Source organism: Ictidomys tridecemlineatus, chromosome 11 (assembly GCF_052094955.1).
Source record: "Ictidomys tridecemlineatus isolate mIctTri1 chromosome 11, mIctTri1.hap1, whole genome shotgun sequence".
Classification (NCBI taxonomy): domain Eukaryota; kingdom Metazoa; phylum Chordata; class Mammalia; order Rodentia; family Sciuridae; genus Ictidomys; species Ictidomys tridecemlineatus.
In genome coordinates, this window is record NC_135487.1 from 93932945 (window position 1) to 93942873 (window position 9929).

The following is a 9929-nucleotide window of genomic DNA, read 5'->3' on the forward strand; positions in this document are numbered from 1 at the left end:
GATTCATTAAGTCTTCCATGTCATTTCCTTCAGATCTACTCAAATGTCACCTTCAAGGTAATCTCTATTTTCCATAGGTAAACTGTAGTTTCCACCTCAACACACAAACACACACACACACACACACACAAACACACACACACACACACACACACATGTCTGGAGCTATTGGTTCCAACCCCTCCCTGTCGGCTATAAGCCACCTCCTCTCTCTACATCATGTGCAACATGTCCTTCTCTGACAGATATTCTTTCTCAAAGCTCACATATCCTTAAAAAAAAAACATTTAGACTTTCTCATTTGTTCTCTTTATCTCAATATTTCTAAATCAATAAACCACAATAACAGACCTCACCTCCTCACCCCCCACTTTATTCAATAGCCCTCTGCAGTCTGATGTAGCCCTTTGTCACATTGCTGAAACTGCTTTCACTGAGAAATCTCCCAATGAACATTTTTCAGCATTGATAAATTCTGTTAAAAAAAAAATCCAGGATGAACCAAAAATCTGATGAAAAAATGGGAAGAGCAGAAGGAGCAGATTAATCAGAGGAAGCAGCAGATCGCAGAAAAGAATGTAATAAAATACAACATTGACAAGAAGTTCTCTGCACACTAGGATGCTGTGAAGGCAGAGCTCAAGTCCAGCATCATCTTGTGACCCTGAATAAGATGCAACCTAACAGGAAGCACTGGTGAAGGAGCAGGAAAAGCAGCTGGCCAAGAGGGAGCAGTCAAAGGAGCTACAGCTAAAGCTGGAGAAGCTGCGAGAAAAGAGCACAAGAAGGAGGTCAAGCAGAAGATCTCTAGCCTGCCCTTCACCTGGGAAAAAGATGATGACGCAGGAGAAAAGGAGGAGGAGGTGGCCATGCATAAGGAGGAGCTAGAAAGGGAAGAGATAATCACAGAAAAGGAAATTGGGGAAGAACCCAGATTTGGACACCAGCTTCTTGCCTGACCAAGACAGGGAGGAGAAGGAAAATTGTCTCTGGGAAGAGCTGTAGCAGGAGTGAGAAGCCAAACAGGAGAAGATTAAGAGTGAAGAGATTGAAATCACCTTCAGTTACTGGGCTGGCTCTGGATACCAGCAGACAGTCAAAATGAAAAAGAGCAATACAATGCAGAAGTTCCTCCAGAAGGCACTTGAGATCCTGCATGAAAAATTCAGTAAGCTCAGGTCAGCAGGGGTGGAGCAGCTCATGTACATTAAGGAGGACTAATCATTCCTTATCATCACAGTTTCTGTGACTTCATCCTTACCAAGGTATGTGGGAAGAATTGGCCAATATTTAACTTTGATCTTCATGATGATGGGTGGGTACTAAGCGATGCCACTGTGGAGAAGTTTGAGTCTCATGCAGGAAAAGTGGTGCTGAGGAGCTGTTATGAGAAGAACAAGCACATCTTCCCTGCCATCTGCTGGGAGCCCTATGACCCTGAAAAGAAGTGGGACAAGTATAAGATCCAGTGAGCATCCAGAAAGTTGTTTGGCCTTGGCTATCCCTGGAGAACCCCAATGTCTCTAGAACTCAAGGGTCTGACTCCCCTGCGACTGTGCTGCTGTGTCCTAGAGGGATGGTAGCCACTCATCCCCTGGGAACTGTTATTGCTTTTTTCTGTTACAAGTAATAAGTGCTTATGTTAAAAAAAAAGATCTAAGTAAATGAAGATGTAATTTGTTTTTATTAAAGAGAGAGGTAGAGAGAGAGAATTTTTAATATTTATTTTTTAGTAATTGGCGGGCACAACATCTTTGTTTGTATGTGGTGCTGAGGATCGAACCTGGGCCGCACACATGCCAGGCGAGCGCACTACCCCTTGAGCCACATCCCCAGCCCCAAGATGTAATGTTTTTGAGAGAAAATTTAATATTATAAATTTGCCAATTCACCAGTAAATCATTCTACACATTTAATAAATTATAATCAAAATCCAAAAGGGAGTATATGTGTGTGTATGCTTATGTGTATGTAACTAAACAGGCTGGTTCTAAAATTTATATAGAATTTATGAAAGTATATAAGATAATAAGAGCAAAAGACAGAGAATAGGATTGATGCTATTGAAGATTAAGAAAGTAAGATAGGACCTTAATTCTAAACTTATTATAAAGATATTGTGTTAATTAGCTTCCATTAAAGGTGACAAAATACCAGAAATATTTAAATTAAAAAAGAAACGACAGTCCCTTGCCTGAGGGTCTGGGCAGCGGAGGAGGGTATTTGGTAGTGGCTGGAGGCTTTGCTATGGGAAGTTATTTCTTTGCTCTCTCTGGGCCAGCCATCCTCACTGGTTCTCCTCAGCCGCTGTCTGAGGAGTGCACCTGGAGGCCCAGGCTACAGCCGAGGCTGTTTCTCCCAGCCCGGGCAGCCGCTCCACTTGGCAAGTGCTGAGCACCTCCCTTGCCATCTTTCTTCTCTGCCTTGCTGCCTGACTGCCACAGTGCACAAGGGGTATTGGAGGTAGATGGGCTCTGGACCCAGGAGGTGGTGGTGGATATGGCGCTGTACAATAGCAGCCACAGATTCCAGCTATAATGGAGCCACAAGCCTTGCCCTGGGCATCCCTGTGAGCACTTCACAAACCCAAACCTGGGAACCTCTGCAAACAGCAGCACCACTCTTGCCTATTGCAGCCACATCACCTGCGGAATTGGAGCCACTATGATCACAGGCTCTTTTCTCCTACTTAGATTCCTTAGCACCACCATCATGGCTCAGCCAGAACCAAAGGCCCCAAGTCTCACTGGCACATACCGCCATGTTGACCACTGGCCAGGTACTAACCTGTGACAAGTGTCCAGTAGGAACCTATGTCTCTGAGCATTGTACCAACACAAGCCTGTGAGTTTGCAGCAGTTGTCTTCCAGGGACCTTTACCAGGCATGAAAATGGCATAGAGAGATGCTATGACTCTAGTTAGCAATGCCCAAGGCCAATAGTTGAGAAATTATCTTGTGCTGCCTTGACTGACCGAGAATGCACTTGCCCACTTGGAACATTCTAGTCTAATGGTACCTGTGCCCCCCCCCATACAGTGTGTCCTGTGGGCTGGGTTGTGCACAATAAAGGGACAGAGAATGAAGATGTCCAGTGTAAGCACTGCGCTTGGGGTACCTTCTCTGATGTGCTTCTAGTGTGATAAAATGCAAAGTGTACACAGATTCAGTCAGAACCTGGTGGTGATCAAGCCTGGGACCAAGGAAACAGACAAATAGAGTAAGGGAAATAAAACAGAAAGTGTAGACCTTGCTCTGTCAAAGACCTTGACTGAAAGTGGAGCAGAGAGTAGAAAAAGGGAAAGATGGGAGAGCAAGGGTCAAGGGAGAATGATTGTTATGAGACAGGAAGAATTTGAAAATATAGGATAAAGAAAAGAAAGTTGGCTAAGGACCATGGAACATTCCTATAATCTCAGCAACTCAGGAGACTGATGCATAAAAATCAGAAGTTTGAGGCCAGCCTGGGCAAACTAGCAAGACCCTCTCTCAAAAAAAGAACAAGAGAAAAAAATGAAAAGTACTGGGAATGTATTTCAGAGGTATAGACACTGGGTATAATACTCAGCACTGTTTAAAAAAAAACACACCAAAACATTGAAAAACAAAAGAAAGTTTTACTTTTCCTCTTTTAAAGGAGATAAGAGGACATGAGGTCAAGAAGTACCAAACTTGAAAAGGAGAAGAAACACTTCACTCCCTGAGACTAAAGGAAAGAAAGTAAGCACAGGCATAAATAAAGATAAACTAATACTTGACATATTTAATTATATAGGCTAATTATCTGCTTAAATCTCAGGAAGCAATTTTAAGCATTTTCCATATGTTTGCTCATTAACCATCAAAATAATCCTAAGAGGTAAGCACCATTATTGTCCCCATTTTACTACTGAGTAAACTATGAGAGTACCAAAAGTCTGAAGAGGTTTGTTCAGGCCACCTCCATGTATTCAGTGAAGTAATTGGTATGTTCATCTATTGGAAGGGAGGAGCAAGGAACACTAGGAATTTGCAGTTGAAATAAGTCAGGGTACCTCAATGTCAATACTATTGACATTTGGATTCAGGTAATTCTTTGTTGTCCTGTGCAATATGACATGTTTAGCAATATTCGTGGTTCTTTGCACAAATATGTGCATGCACACACACACACAGGATCTGCAAAAATGTCCAAAAACAATGCCAATGTCCCTGGGAAACCATGTCATCCCTGAGGTGTTGGTACAGAAGACAGTGCTAACTATAGACAGCCTGATGAAGAAGAGGAGAGGATCCAGCTCTTGCTGAAAAGATAAATGTTATTGTAAGATTCTAGGGCTAAATTCAGGTGGAAAGAATGATATAACCACTGGGGAGGGTGTTGCTATTGTTATTTGATTGTTTTGATTTGTATAATGAAAGGTGAATGCAGAAAAACTAGAAAAAAAACGTGACCTCGCAGAATCCAGTGTAACCAATGCATACTGACTATTATTAACACTGCCATTTGTGGTTTGATAGGCCTTAGGGAACAAACCATCAATTTCCATAAGTAAAATGTGATATAGCATTATTCATACTACATAGTTGTCTCATTTTCTCTGGCACGTACTTGGTAAATCTTAACAAAGATACAGTTAATGTTGACTGTTACTATGCTAACATGTTTTTTTCTGGACTCAGAGACCCTTGACTTCATATCCATCATTTAATTCAAGTCTTCCAGAGAGAAATTTATTAGATTTCTCACTTCTTTTCTTTCTGAATTTAATTCTGTTTCTTATCTTGAAAATAGATTTCTACAAATTCTGGGGTCACAGTACATTTTAAACATATTTGCACCCCCAAAACCTCTCTCACACTGCCCATTGGGCCATGTAGTCTCTTAGGAAAGCTTAAAGTAGAACAAAGCCTTTTTTTTTACTTTATTGGGTCAACTGGTTAAATATACAGCTATAGAAATGATGAGACTCTTAAAATATAATAGTAATTATACTGTAATTTGTTTATGACAATTTTATACCATAGTGTACAGTATTATAGTATAGATGTCTTTAGTTTATGGTTGTGCTTTAAATCTGTGGTTGTAATTGATGCCCCTCCCTGCATCAACCAAAAAGTGACTGCACAGGAAAAAGCCCAAGACATGCTCCTGCTCCCTGATGAGCACTTTCCCAGAAATGGGGCCTTTGGAGCAATTCCTCTGCAGGGGGGCAGGCCCCAGTTTTCAAGCTGGGATACCCTTGAGGAGAGCGCTTGGATGAACCATCATCAGCCACCAAGAGGGGCCCTCTACTGGTTTAGTTTGTTCATGTTTCCTTCTATGGATTTAAGTGGCTTGGGCCCCTCAGGCAGAACAGTAAGTTTCCCTGGGCAATTCACAGAACAGCTCACTAATAGAACATGAACTTGCACCAAGTGTTCCCAGAGCCCCATCATTTGCAGAAAGTTGCTCACTGGGAAAGAACATCTGAGTCCCTGAGGAGATGTGATAGTAGGAGCAAATGTGACTGCATTTTGTTTTATGACTTCATCCTGTAAAAAAACCATGCCAAGTAGAAGAGTCATAAGTTTGGCAAAATGTTCTTTTCCTTTTGCTATAGATACCTTTAAGAACACGAAACTACCTAATGGGGCATTGTTTCTGTAACTGAGGTAAGGGGGCTCTGTTTCTGTAACTGGGGTGACTGGGCTAACTGTGATTAATTAGGCTTACCTCCACTTGACTTCACTGTCCCGCTTCTGTAACCTGGCTTGCTTGAATTGGCTAGACCCCCTGAACATCTCTTTGTGGTTTTCAGGCTTATAAGGAGCGCCCTTGCAATTGTTCGGAGCTGATCAGGGGGAACAGCTTTATGTTCTGGTCAGCCGCCATTGGTGTTCTTCAATAAAGGCTTGATTCAATTATTCATGAGTGGTCTGGAAGTAAGTTTATAAAACCCTGGGACAAAGCTTCAAGTATAACAGTTACAAAGCTACTGTTCCTTATCATTCATCTGGCTTCTCTAACAGTGGACTATCAAGAAAACTAGGTAAAAAGGGACCAAGTAAGAATTTGGAGATCCCCTTCAGGCTATCTTATAGAGAGGACTTAGAGCTCTCACAGTTGCTCAGCTGAAGATCACTCTTGATCCACTCAAGTTATGTCCTAACTAGAAAAAAATTCTTGAAAAGCATTCTCGTTTTTTTTTCTCTCTTCATTTTTTCATTTGAGCTTTTTACTTATACACAGTTGTTGAGTTCATCCCAACAAATTCATGGTATTTTGTTTTGCTTTTTCTTCTAGAAATTGAACCCAGAGGCACTTGACCATGGAGCTACATCCCCAACCCATTTTTAGTTTTTTTATTTTGATCTCCTAAGTTGCTTAGGGCCTTACTAAGTTTTCCAGGCTGGCCTCTAACTTGTGATCCTCCTGCCTCAGCCTTCTAAGTTGCTGGGATTACAGGTGTGCTCTGCCACATCTGGCTAAACATTATAGTTTCTCATATAAAATTCTACAATCTAATATTTGTTTTTAAAAGCTACAAAGACAATTTTTCATCTTTCCATAGAAATTTGAACACGGGTCAAACAAAAAGAAATAGTGATGAAAGAGATCAAGTTTTAGCATTAAAAGATAATTCAGAAAGGTTCTATATTTGAAAGCCTCTATTCTTCAATCAGGTAATCTAGTATTAAAGATGATTATGTATCAGTTCTTAGGGATCAATAATATCTATTCAACCACAATACCAAAGAAAAATGTGTGTTTATCACCACATTTCTTCAGAAGTGAACTTTTTAAAAATTTTTTTAGATGTTGATAAACCTTTATTTTATTCATTTATTTATATACAGTGCTAAGAATTGAACCCAGTGCCTCACACATGCTAGGCAAGCACTCTACCACTGATCGAAAACTCCAACCCAGGAAGTGAATTAAAAAAAAAAAAAAACCAAAAACTTTTTCTTGGCTAGTAATGTAATTTTGAGGTCCTATGTTTTTTTTTAAATCTCTCTTTCTCTCTCTCTCTCTCTCTCTCTCTCTCTCTCTCTCTCTCTCTCTCTCTCTCTCTCTCATACCCACACACACACACAAATGTTATAGACTTCAAATAGGGAAACTGGCTGATAGAGCCTTTTCCATCTACAACACCTGGCTTCAAAGGTCATTCTTGATATTAATATGAAGCCATCAGATGGGAAGAAGATTGACAGGATCACTCCCAGATTTCTTCATGAACCAGGCTTGGAAGTTGCACACATTTTGTTGACTGAAATTTTCTTGCAGCTACATCTAATTACTAGAAATAGTTTAAGTAAGAAATATCAGCTTTGGGAGTTGAAAGTGTTTTCTCTAAGAAGTTTATAGCTTCATTTTTTATTTACAAGACCAAGGTAATATTTATACTATTAGAGCTCTTCATTTGAGGAGTTTGTTTTCGATTAATCTTGCGGTTAGTAGGATAAGGAGGATGATGGTGAAGTATAAGACTGATGCTAGTTGACCAATAATAATGAATGGGTTAGCGTAAATAGGTCAGCTATCAGGATTCAGAATATACACTGACTCAATGGTAAGAACATCATGCTACTTTGTTTAGATATATGGAGTATAGGAAAGAGTATAAGAATTAGGATAGAGAAAACTAAGGTCAATATGCATCCTACTTTATTAGGAATAGATCAGAGGATGGCATAGGCAAATAGAAAGCATGATTCTGGTTGAATGTGAGGGGTTTTTTAAAGGGTTAGCAGATGCATAAAAATCGGGTTCTCCTAAGAAGTCTGGTGAGAATAAGACAAGGACTATTAGGACTAGGATAAGGAGAAGGATGCCAAGGATGTCTTTGATAGTACAGTATGGGTGAAAAGGGATTTTATCTGAGTCAGAGATGAGGCCAGAGGGATTGTTTGACCCTGTCTCATGGAGGAAAAAAAGGTGATTATTACTAGTGCTTTGGTAATAAATGGTAGTACAAAGTGAAATGCAAAGAATCGTGTTAAAGTAGCTATGTCAACTGAGAATCCTCCTCAAATTCATTCGACGAGGGTTGTTCCAATATACGGGATAGCAGATAGAAGATTTGTAATAACAGCTTCCTCTCAGAGTGATATTTGGCCTCAGGGAAGAACATAGCCTATAAATGCTGTGGCTATTACAGCGAAGAGAAGAATAACTCATGTTTCATACTTCAAAGTATGTGTAGGACCCGTAATACAACCCTCGGCCTATGTGAAGGAAGAGACAGATAAGGAATATGAGGCACCTTTAGCATGTGTGTAACGAATGATTCAGCCATAATTAATGTCTCCAGAAATGTGAGTTACAGATAAGATGGCTGTTATGGTGTCTGATGTTTAGTGTATTGCTAGAAATAGCCCTGTAAGAATTTGGATAGCTAGGCAGAGGCCTAAAAGGGAACCGAAGTTTCATCATGTGGAAATATTAGAGGGTGCAGGTAAGTTGATAAAGAAGTGGTTGACAATTTTAATTAAGGGATGAGTTTTGTGGATGTTTATCATTAATGTTTTTATAGTTGAATAACAATGATGATTTTTCATGTCATTGTTCATGGTTACATTCCATTTAAAAATAATGACATACATTATATATTTATTAAGCATACTTTTTGTTTTAGGTTTTGTAGGATTTTCCTCAAAACTGTCTCTTATTTATGGTAGATTACTGTTAATTGTTAGTGGAGGAATTGGGTATTAGGTTGTATTCTATTTTGGAGGGTCTTTTTTAGGTTTGATAGTATTTTTAATTTATTTAGGAGATATGTTAGTGGTATTTGGTTATACTACAGCTATAGCAATGGAAGTGTAGTAATTTGGGGTTCACTGTTGTTATGATTTTTAATGGAGTTTTTGATCGTCATGTTTATGGTATTGTATGATGAGATAGAGATTGTAATTGAATTTAAGAATTCTGAGAATTGAATGATGTTTTAGGGGAGATGACTTAGGGTTGATTCCTGAAGATTTAATGGGGATGGCAACTATGTATAGTTATGGGAGTTGATTGATGGTTGTAGCAGGTTGATCATTATTTGTTAGTATTTTTATTGTAATTGAAATTACACATGGAAATAGAGTACAATGATAATTGCTAGTAGTGTTGAGATTAGGAAGAATAGAAAATACAATTTGATGAGACACTTTTGGTTTGAGGTTATAACAGAGGCCATTGAGTGAAGGTTGGCAATGAGTTTGAGGATGGCTTTTTCTAATCAGACTAGGTCTAGTAGGGTTGATGAGAGTTTTTGACTCATAACTAGGTTAAGGTAGGGAACTGAGCAGGGAATAATAGTAGAAAAATAGCCTAATAGTTTGGAAAATTTGATGTGCTTGAGTACATTTTAGTTATTAGGTAGAGGGTTATTAAATTTAGTTCCATAGCAATTATAAATCCTACAATGGTGATTAGTAGTGTTGAGATTTTTAGATACATAGGAATGGTTATTACTGGAACATTTATAGGTGGGATGTTGTAGGAAAGGATAAATCTTACAAAGATACTGCTGATTAGAAAGCTTTTAATTGAATTAAGTAGCTGGGGGTTGTTTTCATTGATATAGATTAGTGTTAAAAATCGAGGCTATCCTTTAAGAGCATAGAAGATAATTCCTGTACTATATACAGCAGTTAGGGAAGTGGCAAGAAGTGTGCTAGTAAGGGCTCAAGCATTGGTGGTATACAATGTGTTTTCAAACTCAATAATTAGGTCTTTGAAATAAAACTCAGATAGATAAGGGGTCCCTGTTAGTGCTATGCTTCCAATAATAAGTGAGGATGGGGTGAATGGAAGGGCTTTGAATATGTCTCCTATTTTTCGAATATCTTGTTCATCATTTAGGTTATGAATTGATTGACCCAGAACATATAAATAGTATGGCTTTGAAGAATGCATGGATGCAGATGTGGAGAAATGCTAAGTGGGGTTAGTTAATTCCAATAGTGACT

General features: G+C 39.1%; 1 pseudogene; it reads left to right on the top strand.

Moving 5' to 3' along the window:
* The first annotated feature begins 512 nt into the window (after window positions 1-512).
* LOC144367747 (protein FAM50A pseudogene) lies at window positions 513-1472 on the top strand (annotated as a pseudogene).
* Window positions 1473-9929: the final 8457 nt, after the last annotated feature.